This window comes from Thunnus maccoyii, chromosome 23, assembly GCF_910596095.1.
Source record: "Thunnus maccoyii chromosome 23, fThuMac1.1, whole genome shotgun sequence".
In the NCBI taxonomy this organism is placed as follows: Eukaryota; Metazoa; Chordata; class Actinopteri; order Scombriformes; family Scombridae; genus Thunnus; species Thunnus maccoyii.
In genome coordinates this window covers 12,498,746-12,513,836 of record NC_056555.1, presented here as the reverse complement: position 1 = coordinate 12,513,836, position 15,091 = coordinate 12,498,746, and the positions used below count along the sequence as shown (strand labels likewise).

The 15,091-nt window shown below is 39.3% G+C and overlaps 1 long non-coding RNA gene across 4 annotated transcripts in view; it reads right to left on the bottom strand.

Moving 5' to 3' along the window:
• Positions 1-4,174: 4,174 nt before the first annotated feature.
• Positions 4,175-15,091, bottom strand: part of LOC121890951 — a 29,762-nt gene continuing 18,845 nt past the window's right edge. For all 4 annotated transcript variants that reach the window (XR_006093989.1, XR_006093990.1, XR_006093992.1 and 1 more), the window contains 3 exons: positions 6,598-6,666; positions 5,074-5,150; positions 4,175-4,774 (listed from right to left, as the gene is read on the bottom strand). This is a non-coding gene — a long non-coding RNA (uncharacterized LOC121890951). The remainder of the gene's footprint in view (positions 4,775-5,073; positions 5,151-6,597; positions 6,667-15,091) is intronic.

Sequence of the window (15,091 nt, the reverse complement as noted above, 5' to 3'; positions counted from 1 at the left end):
TACGGGATGGGTGTTTATGGAGAAATGGGTAGAATTAGTAAGATTAGTCGTCGGCCGAAAAATGGGTGAAACCAGTAAGGTCCGGGGGTTACCGGAAAAATGGCCGAAAAAGGATGAAAATAAAAACAGCATAGGATCTTCCAAAAAACGTGATAAAATGAATACGGGGTGCGTTTTCATAAAGAAATGGGTAAAATTAGTAATATTGGTCATCGTCCGAAAAATGGGTAAAACAAGTAAGGGCCGGGGGTTACCGGAAAAATGGGTAAAACGAGTAAGGGCCGGGGGTTACCGGAAAAATGGCCGAAAAAGGGTGAAAATGAAAATGGCATCAGACCTTCCCGAAAACAAGATAAAATGAATACAGGATGGGTGTTTATGGAGAAATGGGTAAAATTAGTAATATTGGTCATCGGCCGAAAAATGGGTAAAATCAGTAAGGGCCGGGGGTTACCGGAAAAATGGCAGAAAAAGGGTGAAAACAAAAATAGCATCAGATCTTCCAAAAAACGTGATAAAATGAATACGGGTTGCGTTTTCATAGAGAAATGGGTAGAATTAGTAATATTGGTCATCGGCCGAAAAATGGGTAAAATGAGTAAGGGCCGGGGGTTACCGGAAAAATGGCCGAAAAAGGGTGAAAATGAAAATGGCGTAAGACCTTCCCGAAAACGTGATAAAATGAATACGGGGTGGGTGTTAATGGAGAAATAGGTAGAATTAGTAAGATTGGTCGTCGGTCAAAAAATGGGTAAAACGAGTAAGGGCCGGGGATTACCGGAAAAATGGCCGAAAAACGGTGAAAATGAAAATGGCGTCGGATCTTCCCGAAAACGTGATAAAATGAATACGGGGTGGGTGTTTATGGAGAAATAGGTAGAATTAGTAAGATTGGTCGTCGGTCAAAAAATGGGTAAAACGATTAAGGGCCGGGGGTTACCCGAAAAATGGCTGAAAAATGGGTAAAACGAGTAAGGGCCGGGGGTTACCGGAAAAATGGTCGAAAAACGGTGAAAATGAAAATGGCGTCAGACCTTCCCGAAAACAAGATAAAATGAATACGGGGTGGGTGTTTATGGAGAAATGGGTAAAATTAGTAATATTGGTCATCGGCCGAAAAATGGGTAAAATCAGTAAGGGCCGGGGGTTACCGGAAAAATGGCAGAAAAAGGGTGAAAACAAAAATAGCATCAGATCTTCCAAAAAACGTGATGAAATGAATACGGGTTGTGTTTTCATAGAGAAATGGGTAAAATTAGTAATATTGGTCATCGGCCGAAAAATGGGTAAAAGGAGTAAGGGCCGGGGGTTACCGGAAAAATGGCCGAAAAAGGGTGAAAATGAAAATGGCGTAAGACCTTCCCGAAAACGTGATAAAATGAATATGGGCTGGGTGTTAATGGAGAAATGGGTAGAATTAGTAAGATTGGTCGTCGGTCAAAAAATGGGTAAAACGAGTAAGGGCCGGGGGTTATCGGAAAAATGGTCGAAAAACGGTGAAAATAAAAATGGCGTCGGATCTTCCCGAAAACGTGATAAAATGAATACGGGGTGGGTGTTTATGGAGAAATGGGTAAAATTAGTAAGATTGGTCATCGGCCGAAAAATGGGTAAAACGAGTAAGGACCGGGGGTTACCCGAAAAATGGCCGAAAAAGGGTGAAAATAAAAATGGCGTCAGATCTTCCCGAAAACGTGATAAAATGAATACGGGGTGGGTGTTTATGGAGAAATAGGTAGAATTAGTAAGATTGGTCGTCGGTCTTCCAAAGAACGTGATAAAATGAATACGGGGTGCGTTTTCATAAAGAAATGGGTAAAATTAGTAATATTGGTTATCGGCCGAAAAATGGGTAAAACGAGTAAGGGCCGGGGGTTACTGGAAAAATGGCCGAAAAACGGTGAAAATGAAAATGGCGTCGGATCTTCCCGAAAACAAGATAAAATGAATACGGGATGGGTGTTTATGGAGAAATAGGTAGAATTAGTAAGATTGGTCGTCGGCTGAAAAATGGGTAAAACAAGTAAGGGCCGGGGGTTACCCGAAAAATGGCCGAAAAAGGGTGAAAATAAAAATAGCATCGGATCTTCCAAAAAACGTGATAAAATGAATATGGGGTGCGTTTTCATAAAGAAATGGGTAAAATTAGTAATATTGGTCATCAGCCGAAAAATGGGTAAAACGAGTAGGGACCGGGGGTTACCGGAAAAATGGCAGAAAAAGGGTGAAAATAAAAATGGCGTCGGATCTTCCCGAAAACGTGATAAAATGAATACGGGGTGGGTGTTTATGGAGAAATGGGTAAAATTAGTAATATTGGTCATCCTCCGAAAAATGGGTAAAATCAGTAAGGGCCGGGGGTTATCGGAAAAATGGCCGAAAAAGGATGAAAATAAAAACAGCATCAGATCTTCCAAAAAACGTGATAAAAAAAAAATACGGGGTGCGTTTTCATAAAGAAATGGGTAAAATAAGTAATATTGGTCATCAGCCGAAAAATGGGTAAAACGATTAAGGGCCGGGGGTTACCGGAAAAATGGCTGAAAAACGCTAAAAATGAAAATGGCGTCGGATATTCCCGAAAATGTGATAAAATGAATACGGGGTGGGTGTTTATGGAGAAATAGGTAGAATTAGTAAGATTGGTTGTCGTTCGAAAAATGGGTAAAACGATTAAGGGCCGGGGGTTACTCGAAAAATGGCAGAAAAAGGGTGAAAACAAAAATAGCATCGGATCTTCCAAAAAACGTGATAAAATGAATACGGGTTGCGTTTTCATAGAGAAATGGGTAATATCAGTAATATTGGTTATCGGCCGAAAAATGGGTAAAACGAGTAAGGGCCGGGGGTTACCGGAAAAATGGCCGAAAAAGGGTGAAAATGAAAATGGCGTCAGACCTTTCCGAAAATAAGATAAAATGAATACGGGATGGGTGTTTATGGAGAAATAGGTAGAATTAGTAAGATTGGTCGTCGGTCGAAAAATGGGTAAAACGATTAAGGGCCGGGGGTTACCGGAAAAATGGCCGAAAAATGGGTAAAACGAGTAAGGGCCGGGGGTTACCGGAAAAATGGCCGAAAAACGGTGAAAATGAAAATGGCGTCGGATCTTCCCGAAAACGTGATAAAATGAATACGGGGTGGGTGTTTATGGAGAAATGGGTAAAATTAGTAATATTGGTCATCGGCCGAAAAATGGGTAAAGCGAGTAAGGGCCAGGGGTTACCGGAAAAATGGCCGAAAAACGATAAAAATGAAAATGGCGTCGGATCTTCCCGAAAACGTGATAAAATGAATACGGGGTGGGTGTTTATGGAGAAATAGGTAGAATTAGTAAGATTGGTCGTCGGTCGAAAAATGGGTAAAATGAGCAAGGGCCGGGGGTTACCCGAAAAATGGCCGAAAAAGGGTGAAAATTTAAAGAGCATCGAACCATTGTTACTCGAAAAAAAAGGTTAAAATGAAAAGAGTGAAATTAGTAAGATTGGGTGTTAGTTGAAAAATGGGTATAGTAAGTGGGGGGGGGGCGGGGGAGGGGGGGCGTCTGATTTCACTGAAAAGTTTATGAAATGAATAGCACTACATTGCTTTAACAAAAATGGTGCTAAATAGTACCCAAAAGTGTCTTGTTATCATAGGGGATCTTTTTTGGTGCCATATAGCTCCTTGTCAAATGTTGCTATGTAGAGCCATTAGAGGTGCTATATAACACTATATTGCAAAAATAATAAATCAAAATGGTGCTTAACAGTACCCAACAATGGTTCCTTGGCTCATAATCATAGGGGAACCTGTTTTGGTGCTATACAGCACCTATCTTTAAGGGTGCTATATAGCACCTTTGTCAAATGGTGCTATGTAGAACCATTAGAGGTGCCATATAGCACTGTGTTGTTTTAACATTTTTAAGCTAGTAGGGCCCTTAAATTACATTCACCATACTTATTTAATTAAATCATACTACCACAGATGAGTCAGTATGCTTCTAAATGACACTTTTACTTAAAACATGAATGACAATAATTTCTTACCAAATGGTGACTTAAAAGATTACGAATCCTGTACTAAATGTTTACTAAGAAACTATATATTATCCTTTCAAATCTTTTATATTTCTTTCTTTCAGCAAATAAAATCAATGCTAACAAGCCAGGGAAAAAATAAATATATAAAACACATATATTCCAAAAAATACAATATAGAAATACAAAATATTGCAACAAGCTTAAAATATGTTAAATTTTGTGGAAGAGAGAGTCCTGGTTTACAAACATTCTGGCCCATAGCCATTTACTGCAGCCCTGTAAGCAGGTCTCTTTTTGGCCTATAGGCTTAGTCCTACATTAGATTTTCTGAACAAAATAAAGAACTAGTCAGGAGCTTTTAACATTAGAGTGAGGGTGAGTGAGAGAGTAAGCGAAACTAATACATACACTCGCAAACTGAGTTATATACTCTCCTACAGTCTACTCACAGATTGAGTTGTACACCTTTTTACTGTGACAGGAAGTCCAGCTGCATCCTTCAATTTCAAAATAACACACTCCAAAAAGGTCAGTGTCTTTTTCAGTCCTTTAGGATACTGGATTCCAAACACGAAATATACACACAGGAGGAGGCCCAGTGCCATCGAGATGTCCTCGCTCTCTTCTGTGATCAACTGACCAACTAATGTGAGCACAATGTGGTCATACTGCATAGGGTGACCCTCCTCGCAGCCTTTAAGCACCATCTTCAGTGTTGAGATGCCAGGAGTGCTAGTCTGAGCATGGTCCTGGGGGAGAGTGAATAATAGTATTAACCATCTTCTGCTCACATTTATTTGAAAGGCAAATCTTATGAATTAACATTAAAATTTTACTACTTCCATACAACTGCTCATTTACTTTTGCCATTACATGTAAATTAATGTAATTTTCTTTCCACTTTGATAGAATAGTTTGTGTAGACCGCCAAAAAAAACAACTAATGCTTGCATGTGAAATAATTTTATAGCATAACAAAATGCGCAAGGAGTGTAGTGCTTTGACTAGATTGTGCTTCACACACCATAGTCAACTGTTCATGGCTCACCTCAACTTCAAACAAAAACCCTGGGTCCTCCTTGAACAATGCAGGCAAGAGCAGAATGGCCACTTCCAACTGTAGGCCTTAACACAAAATAACTTCATTAATTTAATATAACATGGTGGATGTTTTTACCCAAAGTGCATTACAGTACATACTTTTTTTAAAGTCTGTGTAAAGGAAAATCAGAGATTTCTTTCTAAACACATTATACATGTTAAGAAAATAATTGCTAAAATGTGCTGTCAGGCAGAAACCTCGTATCTCCATATTTCATCATTTTTATTTTTTTTCATAAATCACTGCTATTGGTCACCCTTTACATCTGTCTGTGGGTTTTACAAATATTTGCCCAATGAAAAGTATTAAAAAGAGCTTGTGACTAAATCTCATTACGCCATTGGATACAATAACTGTTGGCTAAACCTCATAGCTCCACCCCGCCTCCATCTTGAAAGAAGTGATGCACACAGAAGAGTGGCGGAGTGATGTGGCGATTTCGTATTTCTTCATCTGAGGTAAATAGCTGTTTTCAAATTAGCCCTAGGTTGTTGTAAACTCAGTTTAAACTATGCAGTGAACCTGTTCATCAAATTTAGCTCTTAAAACTTGTTAGAAAACTCAGTTAAAACTCTGTACACTGTTGAAACGGCAATGATAAATGAAGTAAGTTAGCCACTAGCTTGCTTAGTCTTCATAGCAAGCTAATATTATATGATTAATGTTACAGCCTGTCGTTCATTGATTAATCGCTACTTAAGATTGTCATCAGTAGATGTAACATTCTGTAACATCAGTGTTGTATAGTACAGATCACAGATGTGTCATCTAATTTGCTAAATAACAAACTTTTTGCTTCAGTATAATGCTAATATAACATGTTGTCTGCATGGATCTGCAAGCCCTTCTCCTCTGCCCAAGATTGAAAGTGTCAGCTCTGTACTACAAGACAAAACTCGCCGTCCCCAATGTCACAATTTATGTTGTTTTATGTCTGGCATGAAGGTGAGGGAGCTCTGTCTGCCAGTGAGTTTGCATCCTGTGTCACTGATTTGAGCATGATGAGTAAATTTTTTGTACTCATCATGCTTTGGACTCATTTTCACTCATCATGAATTTATTTCCTCCGCGGCAGAAAAACACGTTAAACGAGCCTTCAGAAACTCCTGCAGGTTAAACTGGACTAAGGAGACACTTTTAGTGCTGACTGACTTTAACACACTCACGATAAACAGACTTTAAGACACTCGCTAGCATAGCAACATTAATGCTACAAACAACCCATAATGCAACACTCTCTGTAGAAGTTGGTTTTACACCGGTACTTTATCCATTCAAAAAGAATGTCTAATGTTATTAACACGTAACTGTCTAGCCGTTAGCGGAAAAATATGCCATAGACCGATATGCCTAACCATTAAAAATATTCTCAGCGGTTAACCCATTAACGGTTAACCGTTGATATCCCTAGTCTCAAACTTTGTCAGTAAGGCCAAAGGCATTTCAGTATCTTTGTTTAACATAACTTACTATAATGTCACTGCTCCAACTGGGGTCTCCTTTGATGGCCCTGGAATATTTCCTTAGACATAGAGGGGCCTTGGGGGCAAAAAGATTGACATCCACTGCTTTAATGTGTTATCCTCAGGAAATATTCTGTATTTTAATGAATTTTTTATTCTTTCCCCAACTAAACTAAACAAAGCCGAAGAACCTCTAAAGAACCATACAGGGGCTTAAGAGGTTCTTTGTACAGCAGCGGTGCTATATAGCACCTCAACCACCCCAGAGAACCGCTGAAGAACCACTTAAGAACAACCATTTTTTTGTGTGGTCACTAGGCCCTGTAATAAGCATCAGGTTGTGCTGTCATAAATCTACTTGGCCTCATGACTGGCAACACCGTTCTCTAGCCTTGACCTAACTTTCCTTTAAGCTGTCTTTAAATCCTACTCTCACTCAAACAAAGAGCAGATGCCCTTTTGCAAGCCCCACCCTTATATTATACCTGCTCAGGGTAAACTTTTGTGAATGACCCAACTGGCTGAATTGAATATCATCATAATACCAGTCTTTCAAATAGTTTCTGTATATCAGACAACTTTTCACACCTTTCTCTGACCTATTGCACCTTTAAAGCGTCCTAACCCTAACCCTGCTTATCTAGCTAGTCACTCAGTAGTCTTACAAATAGTTACATCTGAAAACTCTTCACACCTTTCTCAGACCTAGTGCACCTTTAAGTGTCCTTGCATCCTACCTAACCTCACCCAAGGAAAGAGCAGATACTTGGTGGCATTACCTGTCATCTACACCGTATCTGCTAAGGCTTAACTAAAGTGGCTGACCCAAGTGGCTTGATAGGCAACTTCATCTGAATGCCATGGCCCACTCAGTTGTCCGAATACCATCACTGTATGACTGGTTCAACTAGTCTTACCAATAGCCACTTGTTAGCAAAATTTCAGGTATGAGAAACTTGATTTATGTCTCTTGATCAATCTTACCAAATAAAAGAACATGGTATCAATATGGATTTGTGCATGAGTGTAAGAGTGTAGGCAAGTCTATAGGATCATCAGGTAGATGCCCTCACAATAAATGGTGTTTTGATTTGTTGGGCCCACAACACCAAGAAGGCTCAACAGTTGGAACCAACCCCGTTTACCTGCACCCACACAGTAAACACAATCCTCTGTAGCAGGTTTTTGTGTTGAGGTGATGTAGCCGTTGGCAACATAATGGTTTGTAGCACTTGCTAGAAGCAAAACAACATACAACAAAAAATGATCTGCCATGTTTGCTGGAGTTTGAGGGCAACAGCATGTAGAAAGTTACAGATTTCTGCTTTGCACGTGTGTTGGAATCACGGGATAAAGCATACCCCTGTCTTATAAAATGGCAGTTTTTACGACTACACCATAGACTGTAAAAAAAATATGGATGTAGTCACTGTGATGTCACCCATTGGTTTGCGGACTGCTGTTCCAGTGCATGGATGTATAATAAGAGCTGGATAGGGCGCCGCCGCCCAGCATTGCAGCCAATTTTTCCCAGTGGCCACTCGCGGTATTACAGCGAAAAAACCCCTGCGGCCCAAAAAGCATTTTCCCTATAGACCACCATTATAAAAGAGACATCTGTAAAACTGTTGACAGGACGCCTCGAACTGCAAACAACGTCAATTATGACTTTTTCTATTATGAACTTTAGATCCATGGAGGTTTTATATTTGTAAAACTTTCCTCAAGCCGAGAAAAGCGATATAACCCTTTGAAAACGGATGTCCCGTGGGCGGCCCTAGACTAACCGCGGTGGGTCGCTGTTTACATAGTCCAATTCAAATAGATCTAAAATAAAAACCATAACAGCTAGAGCTTTCATTCTTTTTGCAGCTGAAAGCTAAGGCTCTAATCTTTTACACAATCACGTTGTAAGCTTGTGTCGGAAGATGATGACGCCATTATATTACGTTACCTGTAGGTAATAAAACCGGGTGAAACGTAGTGATGACGTGAGGTGGCGCGGTGGAGTGGAGTGGAGCAGAGTGGAGAAGCAGGTCGTTGAGAGATTCAGATTCAGATATTGAGAGAGTAAGCGTATTTTTGGAGCATATATCTGTCTTTTTTTGTCGTGATGACAAGAACAGAAGGCTTTGGAGGTTTTGTTCGCAGGTGGTGGCCAACCAGAAGAGGCACTTTCTTCTGATCCGGACTCCTTCAGTGAGGATGAAGACCATTTTGCTGAAGGCATCGATCCATATCAGGATATGTAAGTACATTTTTAGGGATTATTATTTATTTATTTGTTTGTTTTTTACATTTTAGAGAGTTGTTTTTGTGCTGTGTTTGTGTATGGTGGGTGTGTGTGTGTTTTTTGCGGGTGTGTGTGTGTGTGGCGGGTTGTGTGTGATTTTCGCGGGTGTGGGAAGTTTCAGACTTTCTGCACAAGGCAGAACATTCAGAAATGTTTTGGATCAATGTATTTTGTGTGTTTATTCAGTAAAATTTGATGAAAAAACATTTTTTTATTTTTTAAATATATGACACAATTTCAATACCTATATCAATTATTATGGTTTATTGACTTACATAACCTTTTAGCTTGGGTTGTACAGATTCTAGGGATATGAAGCATTTGAAGATCTGATGAACTGATGAACAGATGAACTGATCATCTGACTCATTGATGGGTCTTTTATTACAACCAAATGCTGAACAAGACTTTTTTTAGGCGGCCACAATGTTACAATTACCTAGTGAACTGAAAATACACTGTGAAATAGCGTCTTCGCTGTGGTGGCGATTCAATCACAACATAGCCACACCCTAAACATGCACTGCTTTATCATCTATTTTACTCTGAATGGGGCCATAATTTACAAAATGAACATCATGCTGCATTGAAGAAGACTTGAAACTAGCAATTGAGACCATAAACTCATTAGGAAACAGTTTACTGAGGTAATTAATCAAGTGAGAAGTAGGGTCATTTTCTCATAGACTTCCATACAATCGGACTTCTTTTTGCAGCTAGTGGAGTCTCCCCCTGATGGCCATTAGAGAGAATGCAGGTTTTTGGCATTTCCGCATTGGCTTCATTTTTCAGCCCCAGAGGTTGCCGCTTGGATTACACACACAGTGGTAGATACAAGAGAAAGAAAGGAGAATGAGGAGAGGAGTAACAGCATAAGCAATTTTCTCCTTAAGCCAAAATAAGGTCAAATTGGCCATTTTGAACAAGTCCTCGTCAGACAATTGAATGTCTGTGAAATGAATCAAAGTGCTGGAGGTGTTTGGAGTGAAAGAAAGAAAGAGGGCAAGAGACTGAATTTGGGAAACGACAAGGAAAGAATGAGGTGGTGGAGGAAAACAGTGGGGAAAAAGTGGATGGAATCAGAAACAACAGACAAATAGGACATAGATGATGATAAAGACATGAAAGAGGAGGGGAATTAGAGTGAGAAACAAGATGATAGGGAAAAGACATTGAGAAAATGTGAGAATGGCTCATAATACCTGGTACAGGGTTGCGAAATGGTTTTCTAAAAGGTCAGATTCGTGGTAGGGCATTTAGGGATAAGTGGGTACCGCCAGTTCAGGGCTTTTCTGCCTTAAGGGCATTCAGAGGTGTTTGCCATCCAACATTTAACCCTGTCTGCCACAGAGACAATGAAGCAATGTCGGTAAAATGAGCATATGGCACAGCTTTTATCACACATTACCATTTGTCATTCTTTACAAGAGCTCCACAATAGATGTGAGGGAGAAAATGATGCCGACGGTATAACTGACTCAAATCCTCCTGAGAGGATGGCTGCATGTGAGTTTGATGTATGGGCCTAAGCAGTCATCATACTGAATGATCATCCTCTCTCCTTCTCTCTCCAGCTCTGCCTCTTACCTGAAAAAGGAGGAGTCATTACTGAAATGACACACAGCCATCTTTGTGTATGGCATTTGCGTCCTTTCTGGTAATGGCCCATCAAGACGATATCATGAGTGTTGATGCCGATATCATTGACTTGAATTATACACAATCACATTGTGGTTCTGTCTGTATACAGCAGCTGCATGACAATTAAGTACAAGTGATCATCATGTTGAGTGCAGCCTCTCTTTCATCCTGTTTACCTGTCTGTCTTTCACCTCTTAAGCTTGATAGCGGTGTTTAATATCCACTGTGTACAAATTTTTAACAATCATTAACAATATCGTGCTTTTACTTGCTGTTTTCTGAGTTTTCAAATGGTTATTTTGTTTTGCTTTGCTTGCTCTCTCCAGCTGAGTAGACTTATATACATGCAAATAATTCCTGGGAGTAATCATGCTTAAAGCAATATTTCCATTGCACTGTGTGTATGCAGAAACACCTACAGTACAGAAGGTGTTATGATTGTATTGGCAGACTATGACATGTGTGTCACACACTTTAAAAATCAAATGCCATTAGTGTCAGTATCTCCATGAGATGGCATGAGTGGTGTTAAGTTCAATGTGATTGGCAGTATTAACCTCATTCCCAGCGAGGCTGTGCGCCTGCAAATGCCTATTCAAATCTAAGTGGTAATTATACAGTGTTAAATGGATAATACAGTGCCATTTTCTACACATCAGTGTGTGTACTGGACAGCGCATGTTTCCATTACAGTGATTTTCAACATAACATTCAACAACAAAAGTTTGAGATCCTGCAAAATGTAGCAGTTTCTCCGTATACAGTATCTGTCTCTTGGGTGTGCACATTTAAGGCTATTTAGACCACTTTACATTAGGTGTGTTGATCTAATACAGATGGCAGATAAATCCCAATCATGTGGAGCATGATGGGCAATATATTGTTAACTTGTAATTACGGCTCATGGCCATTTGTTCCCCCCTGTGCTGAGGCTGGAGTTTGATCACTTATGCCTGAACACTGAAGCCTGAAAAGTGTGTTTGTATTAGTAAGTTTCTTGCACAAGTTACATTAACTTCATGTAGAATTGATTTGATAAACCAGCCAGCTTGTCTAACCCTCTGCCTGCGTGTGTGTGTGCAACCGTGTCATTTTTAGGAGATAGGGTTGGTGTGTGTATGTGTGTGTGTTTGTTTGTGTGTGAATGTGTGCTCCTGCAAACCCCAAAGACATAGAAACTTTAACAAAATGTGTATGTTTTGGTTTTTGTCACAATATATTTCAGGGCTGCAACTAAGAATTATTTTCATTACCAATTAATCAGCTGATTTATTTTCTTGATTAATCGTTTGTCCATACAATGTCAGAAAAGGAAAATGTCTGCTCTAATTTCCCAGACACAAAGGTTATGTCTTTAAATGTATTGTTTTGTCCGAGAAACAGTCCAAAGCCCATATTCAGACAAAGAAAAACATTAAATCACCACGTTTGAGAAGCTAAATCCAGCAGATTTTTGGCATATTTGCTTAAAAACAGACAAAAACAATTAATTGATTATCAAAATAGTTGCCAATTCATTCTCTGTTAATCAACTAATCAATCAGTTGACTAATCATTGCAGCTCTATGTTTAGAAATTGGAAATGGATTGTGTTAATTGATAAGCTTAAAAATGGCTATGGTGATGTTTAGATGTTAAGTAACAGATGGGTTTGGTTTAGTTTTGGTCTAATTAAGGACCACAGAACAACACAGACCTTCTTTGCTCATGTGACCCTAATCATATGCTCCCTGTTTTTCTCTCCCATCCAAGTTTTTCTTAGAGATGCTGACCTTATTTTCACATGAAGCCTGTTTGCCTCGAGCTCTCGCTGGAGAGTTCACAGGCCACTCTGAATAATTAACCATTTCTTTGTGCATTTTAATGTGTGTTGGATTACATAACTTTAGAGATTAGAGGTGTGGACATTAATATGATGAAGATGTTAGTTATATGATGAAATACAATTACCTCAAACAAAAAACTGTGTGAAATCTGTAGGGTGATGCAGTATGTTTTTAATTACGACTGTTAGAATCTTCTAATGTGTCTGTAGAATCTGTGAGCATTTGTTTTTAAACCTTTGATTTATTCAGGGAAGTTTCTTTGAGAGGAAGCCTCTCTCTTGCAGGAACGCTACACTGAGACAAGGACAGAAGGAAGGTGTTGCCCTATTACGTTGCAGTCTTGTGACCATATGACATTTGGGACAGGAAAGATTATTAGTGGCTGCAGGCCATGCATGCACAAAAACACAACCACACACACACACACACAGTTACTTTTAGGTTTATTTGTCTACCATACTATACTGTATTTATTTTAAAAGGAAACTTTTCAAATTATTTTGTAATTCCGTTTCAAAAAATGTATATTACAAATTTCTACTCCGCTAGAGTAATTTTAGGCTGTGTTTCAAATTGGAAGGAAGTTTGTTGGTAAATACACAAACTGTGCAACACAGATTTTAATAATCCTTTTTCTTCCAGGTGTAATCTCAGTCTGGATCCTCAGACCTCTCTCCTGTCTCCAAAGGCGAAAAATCAGTGAAAGAGAAAGCAGGGGGAGTAAAGCTCCCATTAAGTGGCAGAGACAATCGGAGCGTCTGACTCAGCCTCGATATCTGAGCTGGTTTCAAGACCCCGTCTTAATAAGGGAAGAAGAGAAATTCAATACACTCCTAGATAAAAATAAGTCCATTGAAACCTGTTGCCAATAATCAGGCTGCATCCATCCCCAGAGTGTTTATCTGTGTGTGTGTGTGTGTGTGTGTGTGTGTGTGTGTGTGTGTGTGTGCATGTAATTTGTGCACATTCAAACCAACATGTGTATGTGTGCAAATGTTCATATTATATTCTTCACATTGTTACACAGTTATACAGCTTGTGGTATGTGTGCTCTGATATTTGTGCATGGCAGTGTCTCTGTAGTGTTATGATGCTGTATTGTCTATGATTCTTTCACTTGATCCTACATGTACATGCTCAATGTTTGCATGAGTACATCATAAGTTTATTGTTGTGGATTGTCACATTCATAATGTCCAAGGAAGGCTTTTTGCGGAAACAAGAATAAGACAATGAGGAAAGAATAAGACCGCAAATGGCCTGATACACTGAAGGTCTCTTGAAAAGATAACACGCTCATTCTCTGGCATGCAGAAAGAGCATAAAAACAAAATGCAATAACAGAAGAATGGGTGATGGAAAAAGAAAAAAAATGGAAAACTGAATTGATTGTCAAACTGACAAAGTGATTAAGTTTTTTATCTGTGTTTACAATTGCAAGGAGAAAAAAAACATATGAGGAGGACACTTTCATTTTGATTTAATTTAGGGAAGCGATTCTATTAAATTGGAAAGGAGAAAACTTTTCAAAGTATAACTGCAAAAGAAGAGGAGAAGGATGGGAGGGAGTGAGGAAGATGTAAGTAGAGAGAGGGCGGTGAGGCAGAAAAGCTGAAGGAGGAGAAACCTTTGAGAGGCTAAACGATTAATTGAATAATCTAAATCCTCTAAAGTAGCTTTCCAACAACTTTTGTGTGCTTCTTGAGACCACAAAGATGACTTCACTAATAATTGCGTTCCACTAATGGTAGATGTTTTCTTTCTAAATTACATTGTAAGGCATAAATACACGTCTCACTGCCTGTTATAATGATGTGGCCAATGGGTGGAATAATTGTGTAAGTGAGGCATGTATGCATATGTGTGTGTGAAGCTCAGCAGGTGGGAAATGGTTCTGTGTTGTTATTGTGAAAAATGTGGGTATCTGTATGAATGCCTTTGTGTGTGTGGTCCAGTGGGTAAAATAACCATTGATTCCTTTTTGTTTCAGACCAGCAAGGGATGTCAAGTTCCTTTGTTGGATCGATAATTTCAGCACATTACCGTGCTCATAACTGACCAGTGAGGGAATGATTCACTCTCTTTGCAATCAGCCTATGCGGCTGAGTGTTTGTGTGTGCATGAGTCTGTAAAAAGCTTGCTTCTCTCCCTTTTCACTAAGCCCTGGTTCCCAACATGACACATGGTGTTTTTGTGTTAAATCACTAACTTCAGTCTAATGTTTCTGATAATTTCAGTCACGTTGCACAAATGTAATAGGAGTTTCAGTTGAGAATTTTGTTAGGAGGCTTCAGTCATGTTCTTTTTGAGAGTTGTGATGGTATGGCAGATTGTCTGCTTAATTAGTTATAGTGGCAACAGGTGTGCATCATTAGCTGCACTCAGTAGTGAGTCATGAGGCTCTGTCAAGTTGAGGTAGGAAGGATAAAACTGTTCTGTAGTAAATGACATTGTGTATAATTTGTTGCACTCATAGATGGGTGTGTGTGTGTCTGTGTGTGTAGGAAATTGTGATTGTCAGAAGTAACAGAAATTCTACATCAATGTTGTTGTTTATGTTTTGAAAGCGTGGTATCGGTCTGGCTCACCCTATGGTTGTTGGGTAGGGAAGAGGGTAGGTGGCAGCTTGCTGTGAGGCTGCAGATTTTATTTGTTTGTTGATATCACTGAAGTTATTTTTGCTGAATTTCCTGGGGTTCATTTTTGCCTTCGTTTCATTCTTTTTTTTTTTTTTTAATAAA